This window comes from Pristiophorus japonicus, chromosome 3 (genome assembly GCF_044704955.1).
Source record: "Pristiophorus japonicus isolate sPriJap1 chromosome 3, sPriJap1.hap1, whole genome shotgun sequence".
Classification (NCBI taxonomy): Eukaryota; Metazoa; Chordata; class Chondrichthyes; family Pristiophoridae; genus Pristiophorus; species Pristiophorus japonicus.
The window spans coordinates 257,148,555-257,161,339 of NC_091979.1; the positions used below are offsets into that span (position 1 = coordinate 257,148,555).

A 12,785-nucleotide genomic window follows, 5' to 3' on the forward strand; every position below is an offset into this window, starting at 1 on the left:
GGAAAAACTGGTCCCAGGCTGCGTAGAGAGCTGTGCAACTGCGCAGCTTAGAGGGAACATCGGATGTTAGTTCAAATCCCCCACACAAAGAACCTTGGCTATTCAATGGTAGCCGCTCGTCTGAGTCAGAAGGGCTTGGGTTGAAGCCCCATTCCAGAAATCTGAGCGCATAATCTAGGCTGACACTTCAGTGCAGTAGTGAGGGGGTGTTGCATTATTGGAGGTAAAATAATAAACTAGGGCTCCACTGCCTTCTCAGGTGGATGTGAAACAAAAAATCCCATAGGACTATTTGAAGAGAAGCAGGGGAGTTCTCCCGCTGTCCTGGCCAACATTTATCCTTCACCCAACATCACTAAACAGATGACCTGGTCTTTTATCCCATTGCTGTTTGTGGGACATTGCTGTGTGCAAATTGCCTGCTCTATTTCCCTACATTACAACAGTGATCACATTTTAAAAGTACTTAGTTGATTGCGAAGTTACTTTGGGATCTCTAGATGTCATGAAAGGTGCTGTACCAATGCAAAGCCATTCTTTCATTCCCATTTTAGTCATGATCAGCATCAAAGCACTCAAAGGTCAGCTATCGCAGATGCAGAGTAAAACCCCCTCTATTCTGCCCAAACAATATACCTCGGACCCATCCTTAGAAAAGTCTATTGCACCAAAGTGACATTTTTCCATTTCCTAAACAAGATCACAAGAATAATTATGGATAAGGAAGGTTATCAGCGCATCTTCATTCACCCATCCACCGTGTACCTACAGTCCCCACATTGTATCATCCAGTTGATTCTTAAATGATTTCTGGGTTTCATGACATCCACACTAAGTTGCCTTTTACTAGTTTGATTCCATGTTCTTTTTTTACTACCACTTGCAATATAATGATATTTTCCAGATTTATCTTTCTCGTACTATTGAATCTTGCATAGCTCTACAAGATCACCTGTCAGCTATGATCCCTCAGATTTTTTTGGGGGGGCCGTGTGTCCCAATTAAAAATTCACGCTTGCACATTTTTGCACTTAAAAGCCGATGACCCGGCTGAGCGCAAGTTCCAGACTGATGCGCGGTCGAGCAGCTTTAAAGGATCGTTGTCTGTCTGATATCTTCTTTTCAGACTGAAAGTTTCGAATTTCCCCAGTCTTTCCTCCCAGCCTTGTGGCACTTCAATGCAAAGTTTCCAATACTTCACCATTTCCAAGTATTTCGGTGATCAGAACTGGGAACACTACCCGAGATATGGTCTGAATAGATCACTCTTTTGAAGTGATCATGAAAATCAGCCACTGTGGCCTTTCTTGAGCAAGATGTCCCGAATTAGTACCACGTTGTCGACATTTTTTGAGGAGGTAACAAGAAGGGTCGATGAGGGTAGTGCATTTGACGTAGTGAATATGGATTTTAGCAAGGCTTTAGATAAGGTCCCACATGGCAGACTGGTCATGAAAGTAAAACCCCATGGAATCCAGGGCAAAGTGGCAAGTTGGATCCAAAATTGGCTCAGAGGCAGGAAGCAAAGAGTAATGGTTGGTGGGTGTTTTTTGACTGGAAGGCTGTTTTCAGTGGGGTTCCGCAGGGCTCAGTACTAGGTCCCTTGCTTTTTGTGGTACATATCAATGATTTTGACTTGAAAGTAGGGAGTATGATTAAGAAGTTTGCAGAGGACACTAAAATAGGCTGTGTGGTTGATGATGAAGAAGAAAGCTGCAGATTGCAGGAAGATATCAATGTTCTGGTCAGGTGGGCGGAACAGTGGCAAATGGAATTCAATCCGGATAAGTGTGAGGTAATGCATTTGGGGAGGTCTAACAAGGCAAGGGAATATACATTAAATGGTACAACTCTGAAAAGTGTGGAGGAATAAAGGGACCTTGGAGTATAGGTCCACAGATCCCTGAAGGTAGCAGGCCAGGTAGATAAGAAGGTATACAGAATACTTGCTTTTATTAGTTGTAGCATAGCATACAAGAGCAGGGAGGTTATGCTTGAACTGTATAAAACACTGGTTAGGCAACAGCTAGAGTACTGCGTGCAGTTCTGGTCACCACATTACAGGAAGGATGTGATTGCACTAGAGAGGGTATAGAGGAGATTTGAGGATGTCGCCTGGACTAGGGAATTTTAGCTATCAGGAAAGATTGGATAGGCCGTTTGTTTTCTTTGGAACAGAGGAGGCTGAGGGGAGACCTTACTGAGGTGTATAAAATTATGAGGGGCCTGGATATGGTGGATAGGAAGGACCTATTTCCCTTGGCAGAGGGGTCAGCAACCAGGGGGCATAGATTTAAAGTAATTGAGGAGATTTGAGGGGAAATTTCTTCACCCAGAGGGTAGTGGGGGGTCTGGAACTCACTGCCTGAAAGGGTGTTAGAGGCAGAAACCCTCACCACATTTTAAAAAGTACTTGGATGTGCACTTAAAGTGCCGTAACCTACAGGCTACGGACCACGAGCTGGTAAGTGGGATAAGGCTGGATAGCTCTTTGTCGGCCGGCGCGGGCATGATGGGCCAAAATGGCCTCCTCCCATGCTGTAAATTTCTATGATGCTATGATTGGGGACAGTTTTGCGCTGTTGGCCGGATCCCATTCGGAAATGATTTGACACTGCCTACATGCATTTTACAAAGAACCCTTACCGTGGGCAAGCAGAAGAAACTTGTATCCCATCAGTCTGAACTGTATTTGAAATCGGGTCCCAGATGTGAAAGGCTAGTGTCTAATTCACTATATCACCCGATTCCCTTGCTGCAGAATTTATTGCTTATTAGCTCCCTCTTTAGTTCCTTTGCCAAAGACTTGGATCTGAGCATGCTGGCGATGAACATCTGGACTATTTCCCATTATTTATTGACACTAATAAAATCCCTGAACCACAGAATGTTTGTTCAGGCACTACATTTGTCACTTTCAATCCACCACAGACTATATTTATGAACTAGCTATAAAATTGTATCAGGAACTTAATTCTAAAAAGGTTGATAGAGGAATGTTTAGACGTAACACATGTTTACAGCTATAATTCTTTTGGTTTTAGTAAAAATTCTTTTGTCTTGAGGTTACACTGTGGGATCCTACATACAAACACAATGCATTCGCCTGAAATTTCTCTTTCTGATTTTTAGTAGGTGCTGACCTTTCTGAAATAGATGGCAGTAATTCTTCGTTTCTTCACCTCCCGTGCACCCTCTCAATTTCTCCTTCCCTTTTCCTCCCTATACCTTTCCCGCCTTTCCCCTTTTCTTTCTTCCCACTCCACGCCGCTCCGCTCTCCATCTTTTCTCCCTTTTTCCTCCTTCTCACTAACCACTGTCTTTCCTCTACCATCTCCTGTCACTCTCCTCTCATCTCTCATCCCCCCCCCCTCTCCGCTGCCACCCTCCTCTCATCTCTCATCCCCCCTCCTCTCCGCTGTCACCCTCCTCTCATCTCTCATCCCCCCCCCTCTCCGCTGCCACCCTCCTCTTTTCCCCCCCCAAATGAAGAATAATTTAATTATGCAATTAATTTCAATCCGAGGACTGAGTTGTGTATCATAGCACTCGGTAAATCTTAAGTCACGTGTCTGTCAGTCTTGTATTTTACAGTTACTATTTTGGTTAAAGTCGTTCCCCTGTTTTTACATACAAGGATGAGCTGGAAGGTGAGACTTATACACCAGATTTTACAGTTGCCCCTGCACCCCCAGGCTAAATCACACAATTAAAAGTTAAAGAATCCAAACAAGGTCAGCGCTGATGACATCATTTCTCAGTAAATTCAGGTGATTCAGGCTGAATTTATCCACTGCAGATATGGCAAGCCAAACTCCAATTAGAATTTGAAGTTAAATGCTTCAAAAATGGGCTTTATGAGTGCATTTTACCGTTTATCCTGACATTGAAGCAGATGTTAAGCAATTGAAAAGTTCTAATGCAGTGAAAAGAACTTCTTTTGTCCCATTTTTAAGTTACTTCTTTTTGCCCTTATTTGTAAAATATTTATCTTGTTCCTCATATCCTGTATCATTCCCAAAGGGATGTGGGAAGACACCCTGATCTCAGGACAAGGGCATAAGGGAGCAGCCTGGGCTATTGTTTTTTTTCCTCCCTCTGTATGGAAAGGAATGTTGCCTTTGACTGGGACCTCCGTGTTCGATCAATCAGGTTGGTCAATCCAAATTTGGACGTCAGATATAAATCAACTTGTTGGTTTTATCAATATTGTCACAGTACAAGCAAGTATATATGTCTGTACACTCTCAAGTTGAATCATCATCATCATAGGCAGTCCCTCGGAATCAAGGAAGACATGCTTCCACTCCTGAAGTGAGCTCTTTGGAGGGTGAACAGTCCAATTCGAGAGCCACAGACTCTGTCACAGGTGGGACAGATAGTCGTTGAGGGAAGGGGTGGGTGGGACTGGTTTGCCGCACGCTCTTTCCGCTGTCTGCGCTTGATTTCTGCACGCTCTCGGCGTTGAGACTTGAGGTGCTCAGCGCCCTCTCGGATGCACTTCCTCCACTTAGGGCGGGCTTGGGCCAGGGACTCCCAGGTGTCAGTGGGGATGTCGCACTTTATCAGGGAGGCTTTGAGGGTGTCCTTGTAACGTTTCTGCTGCCCACCTTTGACTCATTTGCTGTGAAAGAGCTCGGAGTAGAGCACTCGCTTTGGGAGTCTCGTGTCTGGCATGCAAACTATGTGGCTTGCCCAACGGAGCTGATCGCGTGTGGTCAGTGCTTCAATGCTGGGGATGTTGGCCTGGACGAGGACACTGATGTTGGTGCGCCTGTCCTCCGAGGGGATTTGTAGAATCTTGCAGCGACATCGTTGGTGATATTTCTCCAGCGACTTGAGGTGTCTGCTGTACATGGTCCATGTCTCTGAGCCATACAGGAGGGCGGGTATTACTGCAGCCCATACCATGAGCTTGGTGGCAGTTTTGAACAGCCCACAGCATGCTACCCACCACCACCTCAGTGACACCCGAACACTGCATGAGGTGGAAAAAGCCATAAGTCAGCTTAAAAACAACAAGGCTACGGGTGTGGATGGAATCCCCGCTGAGGCATTGAAGTATGGCGGAAAGGCACTGCTGGCGCGAATATATGACCTCGTCTCTCTCATCTAGAGGGAGGAGAGCATGCTGTGGGATCTCGGAGATGCAGTAATTGTGACCATCTTTTTAAAAAAAGGGGACAAATCCGACTGCGGCAACTACAGAGGAATCTACCTGCTATCGGCCACTGGGAAAGTCGTCGCTAAAGGCTTCCTCAACCGGCGTCTTCCCGTGGCCGAGGAGCTCCTCCCGGAGTTACAGTGTGGATTTTTGCAGCGCGCCAGCTACAGGAAAAATGAAGGGAACAGCGCCAGGCCTTATACATGGCCGCCTTCGACCTTACTAAGGCCTTTGACCGTGTCAACTGCGAGGGTCTATGGAATGTCCTCCTCCGTTTCGGATGCCCCCAAAAGTTCATCACCATCCTCCGCCTGCTCCACGACGACATGCAGGCCGTGATCCTTGCCAACGGATCCATCACTCAAGTTGAATACCCATTGGGATGACGACATCTCCAATCCAATTTAGATCTCAGCACTAAATACAAAAGAACTACTGGAATTGGTCGATATTTATACATATAGAGGACAGTTCCTAAGCAATGTCAGGTTCAGATCAAGTCAGCTATCAATTCTGATATTGTCATGTGATCCTTATGTGTCATGTGCTACTGCGCCAGTAACTACTTGTTACACCATGTTGCACCATATATACTTTACTCTGACTGTAATGTAGGTGGTCGCATCTCTTATCAGCCGAAGATTTGATGCTTGTATGGCTGTTAACATTCACACTTTTTCCAGGATATTAGCAACCTAACCCAGACATGCCATCTCCAAACTAGGCCATAATTTTTTACACAGATCCTTTGATGAAATCTGTCTGTCTTCGTAAATTGCTGTAAATTTTACAACACATCCTGTCTTGCTTTGGCCTGTAGAACCTAATCTAAACCATGTTTGAGTCTGTATCACACACAATAAATTCATAATACACAGGTACTGCCTTCTGTATTGGGCTATTTCTAAATTATTTCTCTCCAGCTGTTCTGAGCTTTATGCCTAGTCACACCCAATGTATGCCTGCGGTTTCTGCACTTCTTTACTTTAACTCTCTGTGCTGATTATCTCATAATGTCCTTGACATGACATAATGCCCATTATATTATACACTGCCCTGCACAAGCAAACCTTGAGTCTGAACCTGGGCTTTATCTCTTGAGTGCCTTTACACTACTGATAACCAGAGTAATTTGCTTCATACCCACGCGATGGTTATAGTATAAAAGCGGGCTTAATCTGGAGTTGGGGCCTGACCTGACACCAGAGATAAGAGTGAGACTCCCTGGAGGGGAGAATCTCGCTTTCTCTCTCGCTCGCTCTCTCTCTTTCTCTCACTGTTTAGTCAGGTTTTGGGGCCTAATTTCAGACTGACACGACATAAGTTTGGCACCAGTGGAAAGTAGAAATTACTTTGCACTGCTTCTAAACATGTGTAAACGCACCCTTGGAGAATCAATGCACTGAACTGCTAAATTCTGTTTCAGTGGCTAAATGATCAGAAATTATGCTTAAGCTGTATGACACAGTGGTCAGGTTACACCTGGAGTACTGTGTCTTTGTGGTGATGAAAATTAAACATGCATCCATTGAAAAGGAAAGCCATCTAATTTTGGATGTTGAAGAGGAAAGATACAGAGAAACTCGAGCTCTATATAGTCTAGACAGAAGGTGGTTAAAGAGGCCCTCATGAGTATATGTGAAATCTTTAATGGAATAGACACAATAAATCAGAATGTTACTTTCAACAGAGCTAGGCATGTAAGACCAGAGGACATAGATTTAAATGAGTGAAAAGTAAAGTAGGTGTAAGGGAAGGATTTCTTTACTGAAATTGTGAGTGAGGATTGGAATAATCTGCCAGATGAGTGTGCAGCCAAGAATACTAAAGATGTTCAAAATAATGGGAGAGTTGGGATGTGAGAGGAATGGGTCAGATGACCTTTTTTCACCCTTGTTTCTTGTGCTTTCACATTTTAAATATTGTACAAAGCCGCCTCAAAATCAGAATGTCAGCAAGGACCTTGCGACAATCGATTCCCATTCATTTAAAAAGAAAATTACAGATCTCATTATTCGAAGGAAATCCATCACACAATACTCTGCTTTTAAAATGGTTTTACTTGTGCATTTACCTATTATTCCAACATCAATAAACACAGATGACCATTTAAAGTTTTTCCCTCCAGAGGAAACAAATTATTTTGTTTGAATGCTATGTCCCCTCCCCCTTATTTATAAAAAAGCATACAGTGGCTTAACCAAAAAGCTGTCTTTCATGTGTTTCAGAACATTAGCAGTTCATGCTTTGAAACCCTGATTGATTTAATTTATGTTTTTAAACTTGTGTTTGTAAATGCTCCTCGATTTAATTATGAACACGCAAATCGAGATTTCTGTCTGTATTTTAGACCCAGCATATTTCCTCTTGGGCCTTCCCATTGTGCTTCCCCTGATGATAAACATGAGTCAGCTCTCTGGTTTCCCTGCTAACTCCTGCCAGATGGTGCATCCCACAGAGATGGCAGCAGGGGAAACCTCCACTGCAGTCAAAGCGGGTGAGGCAAGAATGAAAATAGCCCAGGCTGAGACAATCATGCAAGGCTGAATCAGGAGGATTTTTTGGGGGAAATAAGTCTAATCTGGTTCTCGTTACCCCACCCCCCAACATTGAATTGAGTCGGCCCAACTTCATTTTATGTTGAATGACGAGTTTTTTTTTGTCAGTAGATTTTGAGAAATTTGGAAACTGAGAATACACCAGTGGTTTAATTAAATTATTCCAAATTGCATTATTTGTGATGAAGTCACTAATCGCCTGATTCTACCACTAACAGTCTGCTAACAAGAGCTATCGAATTACATTATTTGAATGCTTCTGCTCCCCTACTCCAGCTGCAGTTTGAATCTGGCTGGGTTGTGCAGGCTGCAGTTGTGACGTTCCTGCCTCTGTTCTCCAGGCATGGAGCAGTGACAGATGTGAGAGACTCGCTCTGGCATCTGCCTCCGCAGCCAACCTGAAGGGAGGCAAAGCCATCCAGAGTGATGGGAATAATAGTCCCTGTTGGAAATGAATAATTACTCCTTCAGTAAATAATCTCTCATTCCCTCCACTCACTCTATTAACCTTTAAATTCACTTACATGACCAGAGCAGTGTAGTGAACCATTTTAATTAAACCAGATTGATTTTAAAGTTGCTGAATATTGTTTTTATTTTACGGTTTGTTGCATGGTATGGTACATGCAGAAAACACCGTGATTATGTATAATATGTGTCGGGTAGCAGTGTTACGCTGAGTGAGGTCATGGGTTCAAGCCCCACTCCAGGACTTCAGTACATAAAGTAAGCTGATACACCTAGTACTGTATTGAGGGAGTGCTATATTGTTGAGAGTGCTGTCCTCCAGGCTGTGTTAAACTGAGGCCCTATCTGCCTGGTCAGCTGAACGCTGAAGATCCCATGGTACGATGCAAGGTACAGCAGGGGGGAGTTCAGGTGTCCCAGCCAGCATTTCTTCTTCAACAAAAGCCCACCCAAAAGTAGAGAAACAGGCCATTCATCGCATTGCTATTTCTAGGAGCTATCAAGTCATCAAGATCCACGGTGTGGCCTTGGACAACTTCCCATATCGCGGGAGCCTCCTATCAACAAGAGCAGGCATTGACGACGAGATCCAACACCGCCTCCAGTGCAGCCTTCGGCTGCCTGAGTAAAATAATGTTTGAAGACAGGCCCTCAAAACTGCCACCAAGCTCATGGTCTACAGGGCTGTAGTAATAACCGCCCTCCTGTATGGCTCAGAAACATGGACCGTGTACAATCGACATCTCAAGCCACTGGAGAAATACCACCAACGATGTCTCCGCAAGATCCTCAAAATCTCCAGGGAGGATAGATGCACCAACATTAACGTCCTCGACGAGGCAAACATCCCCAGTATCGAAGCACTGACCACACTCGATCAGCTCCACTGGGCAGGCCACATAGTTCACATGCCAGACACGAGATTCCCAAAGCAAGCGCTCTACTTGAAACCCCTTCACGGTAAACGAGCCAAAGGTGGGCAGCGGAAATGTGACAAGGACACCCTCAAAGCCTCCCTGATAAAGTGCAACATCCCCCCTGACACCTGGGAGACCCTGCCCAAAGACCACCCTCAGTGGAGGAAGCTGAGCACCTCGAATCTCAACGCCGAGAGCATGCAGAAATCAAGCGCAGGCAGCGGAAAGAGCGAGCGGCAAACCAGTCCCACCCACCCCTTCCCTCAACAACTATCTGTCCCACCTATAACAGAGACTTAGGTTCTTGTATTGGACTGTTCAGCCACCTAAGGACTCATGTTGGGAGTGGAAGCAAGTTTTCCTCGATTCCGAGGGACTCCCTATGATGGATGATTTCTGGGAGCTATCTGCCTATAAAATGGCTGATCCACTCACCTATGCAGCACGTCACGGTAATTCATTGTATATGAAACGCTTTGGCAATCCTGAGACACAAGATGAAGCACAATATTAATGCAAGTTTATCTTTTTTTGAATGTCGTATGTGCAATTTATCCACTAGAGGGCATCCAGACACTGTAAAGTTTCTTCTAGTATACTCGAAAGGGTCACAAGAGGGCACTAGAAAACACAATTCCAGTGGTCGAGCGACACACTCCATATATTTTTTTTAAAGTCTGGTTATTTTCCTTCTTGGTTATCTCCAGATGTTTTGTCCTGTTTCCGTGCTACGTGCTGATCCTTTATCTTTTTCCTGATTGAATTTGTTTTGCTTGCTTCCTCTCTTTTCTCTCGAGATTTGTTTCCATTTATTTGGTTAGTATGATTGGTTTCTTCCCTGATGCTTATTTTTTTCTGTAAGTTAATTACATTGAATTACAAGAATATACAGCACAGAAACAGACCACTCAGCCCAACTAGTCTGTGCTGGTGTTTATATTTCACACGAGTCTCCTCCCATTCCACCTATCTCATCTCAGCCTTTCCGCATATATTCTCTCTTTCCTTTTCTCTCACGTTCTCGTCTAGTTTCTTTTTGAAAGCAACTAAGCTATTTGGCTCAACCACTTCCTGTGATAGCAAGCTCCAAATTCTAACCACCCTCTGTGTAAAGAATTTTCTCCTTATTTCCCTATTGGATTTACTACTAACTATCACTAGGGTTTATTTCTAGACGGATAGAATTGAAAAGTTAGGAAGTTATGCCAAACCTGTATCGAACCTTGGTTAGACCACACTTTACTGTGTGCAGTTCTGGTCGCCATATTATAAAAAGGATATAGAGGCACTGGAGAGGGTGCAGAGACGATTTAGAAGAATGATACCAGAAATGCAAGGGCATACATATCAGGAAAGGATAAACAGGCTGGGTCTCTTTTCTCTTGCGGGGGAGGGGGGGTGGTGGAGGGAACGAGGGAAGGCAGCTGAGGGGTGACCTGATAGAAGTCTTCAAAATTATGAAAGGTTTTGATAGAGTGGATACAGAGAGAATGCTTCCACTTGTGAGGAGGAGCATAACTAGAGGTCATCAACATAAGATAGTCACCACGAAATCCAATAGGGAATTCAGAAAAAATTCTTTACCCAAAGAGTGGTGCGAATGTGGAACTCGCTGCCACAGGGAGTGGTTGAAGCAAGTAGTTTAGATGCACTTAAGGGAAAGGGCTAGACAAGCATATGAGGGAGAAGGGAATAGAGGGTTATGCTGATGGATTTAGATGAGGAAAGACGGGAGGAGGCTCGAGTGGAGCATAAACACTGGCATGGACTGGTTGGGCCGAATGGCCTGTTTCTGTGCCGTATCGCCTATGCAATCATATGTTTTGGTTTCTTCCACAAATGGAATTATTCTCCTCTTATCTACTCTGTCCAACTCATTCATAATTTTAAAGACCTCTGTCTGCTTAGCCCAACCTGTTCAATCTTTCCCGCTAGCAGTAATTTCTCAGTCTAGCACCATCGTTGTAAATCTTTTTTGCACTTTCTTCAGTGCTTCTATATCCTTTTTATTGTATGGAGACCAGGACTGTGCACCGTACTCTAAGTACGGCCTGACCAGGATCCTATATAACATAACTTCTCTACTTTTAAATTCTGTACCTCTAGAAATAAATCCCAGTGTTTTACTAGCATTTTTAATTGCTTTGATGACCGGTGATGCTGCTTTTAGTGATCTGTTCACCTGTATCCCTAGATTCCTTTGCACTTCTACCCCATTCACTTTCTTGTTTTCTCAGGTGTTGGTGATGCTTCTGTTTTTCCTACCAAAGTGCATCACCTCACATTTATCTATGTTAAAGCTCATTTGCTATGTAACTATCCAGATTGCAAGTTTTCTATTGCCATTATGTATTATGTTGCATTTTTCCTCGGTCTTAGTTATACGCCCTCCTCCCCTCCCCTCCCCCCAGTTTGGCATCATCTGCAAATTTTGATGAGTTGTACTGTCATTCATCTGATGATACTATTACTAGTGTCAGCTGTGGCTCAGTGGTTAGCACACTTGCCTCCGAGTCAGAAGGTTGTGGGTTCAAGTCCCATTCCAGGGACTTGAGCACATATATCTAGGCTGACACTCCCAGTGCAGCGCTAACAGAGTGCTGCACTGTTGGAGGTGCCGTCTTTCGGATGAGACGTTAAACAGAGGCCCCGTCTGCTCTCTCAGGTGGACGTAAAAGATCCCATGGCACTATTTCGAAGAAGAGCACGGGGGTTATCCCTGGTGTCCTGGCCAATATATATTCCTCAATCAAGATAACAAAAACAGATTTTCTGGTCATTGTCACATTGCTGTTTGTGGGAGCTTGCTGTGCACAAGTTGGCTGCCATGTTTTCTGCATTACAACAGTGACTACACTCCAAAAAGTACGTAATTGGCTGTAAAGCGCTTTGGGACGTCCGGTGGTCGTGAAAGGCACTATATAAATGCAAGTCTTTTTACTTTGTGTAGTTTTCCTGATGTCACAAAGTAACGCACACGCTTATATAGTGAAGGTTTCACATTTGCATTCCTCCGCAGTGTTCAGGGAGGACAGTCTTTTCCTGCTGCTGTGCGGAAACATTCATTTTTGAAATTACCCCTCGATTATGTGACTACTAATCTTTGCAGCTTGAGGAGGGAAAATGCAGGTTAACAACACTTCCAGCCATTTCACAACTTTTATTGAGCTGTGATTAGCAAGCTGATTTAAGGAGCAGGCCAAATGGTATGAATCGTGCCCTAAAAACAATTACATTATCCTTTCTTCCCCCCCGCCCCAAAGTTACAAACAATTATGCATGGATTAATATTAATCCTGTTCTCTCATCTCGTGCATTTGCTGTTTTTAGAATTATTTTGTTTCAATCATGTACTGATAGTGAAAGAAAGAAAGACCTGGATTTATATAGTGCCTTTCATGACCTCAGTACTTTACAGTCAATGAAGTACTTTTGGAGTGTAGTCACTGTTGTAATGTAGAAAACGTGGCAGCCAATTTGCGTACAGCAAGCTCCCACAATATGATAATGACTAGGTAATCTGTATGTTATATCGATTGAGAGATAAATATTGACCAGGACACAGAGGATAATGGCCCCTTTCTTCTTTGAAATAGTACCACCTGAGAGAGCAGCCAGGGCTTTAGTTTAATATCTCATCCAAAAGACAGCACCTCCGACAGTGCAGCACTCCCTCAG

At 44.0% G+C, this 12,785-nt stretch overlaps 1 protein-coding gene across 1 annotated transcript in view; it reads left to right on the plus strand.

The window, feature by feature from the left end:
• The window catches only part of pdzd8 (PDZ domain containing 8), a 283,902-nt gene that overhangs the window by 97,526 nt on the left and 173,591 nt on the right, over positions 1-12,785 (plus strand). The window lies entirely within an intron of this gene.